This window comes from Echinops telfairi, unplaced genomic scaffold (assembly GCF_000313985.2).
Source record: "Echinops telfairi isolate 266 unplaced genomic scaffold, ASM31398v2 ScPeMD7_29;HRSCAF=101, whole genome shotgun sequence".
NCBI lineage: Eukaryota > Metazoa > Chordata > Mammalia > Afrosoricida > Tenrecidae > Echinops > Echinops telfairi.
In genome coordinates this window covers 9,805,527-9,810,955 of record NW_022103926.1, presented here as the reverse complement: position 1 = coordinate 9,810,955, position 5,429 = coordinate 9,805,527, and the positions used below count along the sequence as shown (strand labels likewise).

General features: G+C 39.4%; 2 pseudogenes; one reads left to right on the top strand and one right to left on the bottom strand.

The window, feature by feature from the left end:
• Positions 1–1,020: 1,020 nt before the first annotated feature.
• LOC115869496 lies at positions 1,021–1,483 on the top strand (annotated as a pseudogene).
• Positions 1,484–2,349: 866 nt separating this feature from the next.
• LOC101660526 lies at positions 2,350–3,727 on the bottom strand (annotated as a pseudogene).
• Positions 3,728–5,429: the final 1,702 nt, after the last annotated feature.

The following is a 5,429-nucleotide window of genomic DNA, read 5'->3' as shown; positions in this document are numbered from 1 at the left end:
AAAAAAGAAAAAAAAGAAAGGTCCTGAAATGTTCTTTGTGATGATCAGTGTGAATTCATTCTCTGGAATTTGTAATTCCCAATGCTGTAAACCCTTTAAATGTCTGGTTCAAATGGCCAATACCAGTCCAGTCTACTCATTAGTGTACAGGACACTGATCTTCATGCATTCATTTCCTTTTTCATGACTTCTACTTTTCCTAGATTCATACTTTGTACATTCTATATTTCAGTTAATGAACGTTTGCAGCTGTGTTTTCTCACTTTGAGTTGTACCCCATTAGCAAATGAAGGTCCTGAAGGCTATACTCCATTCGGATCATTAAGGTTAACTAGATTTTGAGGAAGCAGATCTTCCCCAGTTGTATTTTGAGTGACTTCCAACCTAAGGAGCTCATCTTCTGAAACAATATCAGATGATATTCTGATGATATTCATAAGGTTTTCCAGTGGCTAATCTCTGAGAAGTAAACCCTCCCTCCTATTCTTTTTACCTAGGGTCCTCTTAGCCTAGAACCTGCTCACCTGCCATTATATGAAAACCCGGTGTCGTATCGTGTTAGGCCAGTTGACTAGAGAAACAAGTTCAGTGATTCTCATATATGTGGAAGAGAAAGCTTTAGATCAAAAAGTAGTTATATATCAAGAAAACATCCCAGCCCAGTCCAGATGAAATACTTAAGCCCCATACTAATTGGTCCATAAGTCCCTCTTCAGACTCATATGGCCAATTGCGATGATGCAGACTGAAGGAAGATCACAGGCCGGTGGGTGCAAAGTCAAGTGGATCCAAAGGCAGTGGCTCTGGCAGCCATCAGGGTCACCAGCAGGAAGAGAGAAGGCAGAGAGAAAGGGGAAGGTTCCCAGGACCCTCCTTAAGAGAAGGCCACCCCCACAAGGAGTCACCATCTGGCTTTGACCTGGTTGACAGGCTAGACTCCACCCCTACACTTTTATATATCTTCAAGTTGACATGAAATTACAGTATGTAACTACCACACAACATTTCTATCATTGCAACATGCAAGCTGCTACAGTCTGACAAAATGACAGGTGAGTGGTGTCTATTGTGGAGATTTCACAATACTTTGTGAAGAGGAGAGCAGGACTTCCAGCTTCTAGTGGTCACTGGTGTGGGGGGTGCAATAAGAGTGATTTCAAAGTGAGTGAGGTTGACAAGGGCAAGAAGATCTTTGTTCAAAAGTGTGCCCAGTGCCACACTGTGGAAAGGAAAGGCAAATGCAAGACAGGTCAAGCCTGCCTGGTTTATTGGGGGCAGAAGACCAGTTAAGACCTGCACTTACAGATGCCAATAAGAACAAAGCAATCACCTGAGTAAAGAACACATTGATAGGGACTCCCAAGAAGTACATCCCTAGAACAAAAGTATCTTCATTAAGAAAATAGCAGAAAGGGCAGACTTGATAGCTTATCTCAAGAAAACTACTAATGAGTTGGTCATTGCCTTATTTACTATAAAGTAGGAATGTCTTGTGACTCTTTTTTAAAACAAGTATCATATTTAAACTGATCTCACAATGTAAATCAGATCATGAATGACTGATAACATTTTTTGGTTGAACCGCCCTAAATTAAAGAAAAGATCAAGTCCAATGCCTATGATCAAACTAAAATTTTTTGATAAAACATTTCTGTTCAGCAAGTGTTATCACTGCTTTTCCCTAAGATATGACTGGACTGGAAGATAGGTTGGATTGGTCATGTTCAATTTTTCACAAAGATGGTGAATGCCATCTCACAAACTATAGGGGATTTAATTATATTTAGATTTCTACAACTGATTACATTAATATATTTGAATACAGGGAAATCTCTTCACTGCCTCATAGAACACAGCAAGATTCACCTATTTCAATGTGTATTCATCAGCCAGTTTTACTACAAGGGTTGAAGATAAGATAGCAAAGTCCACTTTAGCTTCTCGTTCTTAACCAGGTTAATCTAATGAAAGGTTCTTGTCCCTAAACTGTTGTCTTTCAGTTAACAAAAAGCATTTCAATGTGGTTTGTGTATGATATCAAAGGCTATTTAACACTTACCACATTTTATAGATGACCTATAAGACCCAGTGCTTTTAAAAGTCAGTGTGAAGAGTTGCTGATACCAAGGGCTTGAGCAGAAAGAAAATGTTTTGAAAATGATGATGGCAACCTATGTACAAAGGTGTTTGATACAATTCACGTATGGATGGTTATAAGAGCTGTAAGAACCATTGGTCTAGTAGGATTTTAAATTAGGGAGTTAGAGGCCTGATTTTAGCTTTTTTTTTTTTTAAATATGCTATATTCATTCCTTTAGAGATCTCTTCCTTTATACCACCCAGATCATTTCATCCATTGCTCTGTTTGGCAGCCAGTCCCTCGTCTCTCTCTTCAGCAATGGTGAGGCCGACACCTTTCCCTCGGGGAAGAGAAATCCACAGTTTGTTTCCTTTTCCACTAACAGAAACATTGGAAAGCCAGGTAGCAAACCTATTGCCATTGGCATTTTCCACATGAACCATATCTAAAGAGCCAGGATCTCTCTATATATATTGGTGATCACACCAGTTCTTCCCAGGTTGGCACCCTCAGTCACCATACACACCTGACCAGTATTGAACTTGATGAAATCTTTCCAGTCTCCAAATCAATCTGAATGGTGTCAGTCACCTTGATGAGGGGATCAGGATAGCACATGGTGGGAGCATCATGTGTCACCAGGAGAGGGATTGCTTTTGTGTGTCCACAAAAGATCTTTCTTATTTTGCACAACTTGTACTTCATCTCCTCAGGTTTAATACGATCAACAGCAAAGCGATCCTTGATGTCACAGATCAGAGGGAAATTCTCCCCAGTTTCGTCCATGCCGATGACCTCCGTAAAACCAGCGGGTAGGTTATGTCAGTTCAGACCTAGCCATCAAATTTTTAAAAATCATTTTATTGAGGGCTCATACGCTCTTATCACAATCCATACATCCGTCTTGTGTTCAAGCACATTGGTACATTGGTTGTCATCATCATTTTCAAAACATTTTCTTTCTACTTGAGCCCTTGGTATCAGCTCAATCCCCCCCCCCACCGCCCTCCCTCCCTCATGAACACTTGATAATTTATAGATTTGTTTTTTCATATCTTACACTGACTGATGTCTCCTTTCACCCACTTTTCTGTTGTCCATCCCCTTGGGAGGGGGTTATATATAGATCATTTTGATCGGTTCCCCCTTTCTAGCCCCACCTTCCCCTTCCCCTCCTGCTATCACTACTCTCATTATTGGTCCTGAGGGCTTTATCTGTCCTGGATTCCCTGTGTTTCCAGCTCCTATCTGTAGCAGTGTACATCCTCTGGTCTAGCTGGATTTGTAAGGTAGAATTCGGGTTATGATTGTGGGGAGGGGGGAGCGTTAAAGAACTAGAGGAAAGTTGTATGTTTCATTGGTGCTGTACTGCACCCTGACTGGCTCGTCTCTTCCTTCTGTAAGAGGATATCCAGTTGTCTACAGGCCATCAATCTTCATGAACCACTGCATGTCAAACATTTTTTTAACTTTGTCTCCTGTCAGAGCATACTTAAATCTATTTATTAAAAAATGATCAGCGGGAGACATTCTCAGCTTGTGGGGACCAGTGGATGGCCGAGGAGCAAACACACCAGTGAGTCTGTCCAGCATCCAATGCTTTGGAGCAGCTACGCGCTCAAGATGCTTCTCGGGACCATGGGCCATGGCTGCGCTGAGTGCCAACTTTAACTTTTAGCAGTGTTTTCTCCATCCTGAGTTTCTCTCCTTTCCATACGAAGTGTTTTATTAGTTTTTCCACTTCTTTGAAGAATTATACTGGGACTTGGATCAGAATTGCATTGAATTCACCGTGTTTCAGTAATACAGGGTCACTGTGAGTCAGAACGGACTCAATGTATTTTTTGGTATATTGATATTTTTACAATAGTAAGTCTTCTTAACCATGAACTTGGGACATTTTCCCATTTATTTAAGTTTCTTAAAGAAGTCCTTTATACTCCCCCCGCCCACTCTATTAGTCTTATGTTTCTCTGGTTAGATTTATTCCTAAGTATTTTATATATTTGGGTGGTTGTTATAAATGGTATCATTCTTTTAATACTTTTCCTGAATATTCTTCTTTTATATACAAGAATCCAATAGATTTTTTTCCAATCGATTTTTGTGTGTTGACTTTGTAGCCTGCTGTGTTGCCAAATTTTTTCCATTAATTCCAGCAATTTTTTATTGAGTCTTAGGGCTTTTCTATATATAAGATTATGTCCTGTGCAAATAAAGAGTTTGGCTACTTCTTTGCCAGTTTGGATGCTTTCAATAGCCTTTGATCCTTATTGCTCTGGATAAGACTTCCAGGACCAACATAAATAAGAGTGGTGATAGAAGGCAAACCTTTTATGTGTCTGGTTCCTGTTTAGAGAGGAAATGTTTTCAATTTCTCTCCATTGAGTAAGAAACTGGCTGTGGTTTGGGGTATGTTGCCTTTATTATTTTGAGGAATTTCCCTTCTATTCCTACTTCAATAAGTGCTTTTCTCAAGAAGAGATGTTGAATTTTTATTAAGTGCCCTTTCTGCATCTGTTGGTATAATCATATGGTTCCTTTGTTTTGTTTATATAGTGGGTTAAATTGATGATTTGTCTAATGTTGAACCATCCTTGCATACCTGGTATGAACCCCCCTTGATCATGTATTATTATTTTTTAATGTTTTGCTTAATTCTGTTAGCTAGAATTTTGTTGAAATTTTTAGTATCTATATTGATCTACAATGTTCAATTCTGGTGATATCTATGTCTGGCTTAGGTATCAGGGTTATACTTGTTTCATAAAATGAATTTTGTAGTATAGTATCCCTTTCTATATTCTGAAATAGTTTATGTAGGATAGGTGTTAACTCTTCTCTAAATGATTAGAATTTCCCAGTAAAACCATCTAGTCCCAGACTTTTTGATGTGGGAGCTTTTAAATGAATAGATCTATTTCTGCTTATGTTATAGGCCATGTAAGGTTTCCCACATCAATTCATGTTATTTAGACAGGTACTGTGTCTCAAGAAAATTTTCCATTTCTTCTAGGTTGCATGGGGTGAGAAGTATGCTGGTTTTTGCCCCAAAATGGCACACTGAGATGGTTGGTAAGCAGGTGCATTGTCGTGGTGGCAAAACCAATCACCTTCTACCACAAATCAGGCCTTTTTGGTCACACACTGTTACACAATCTTTTCAGAACCTCTAAATAGAAATCTTGATTAACAGTCTGACCTAGTGGAATGAAGTGCAAATGCACTATGAGTTGGCCTTTTCACCCATTTGAGAAGTTGATGGAAGTCCAGAACAAGGTTTGTCATCAACTGCCATTTCACCTTTTTTGAAAAGAGGGAGTACTTGAGCAGAGGCTCAGTGTCCATC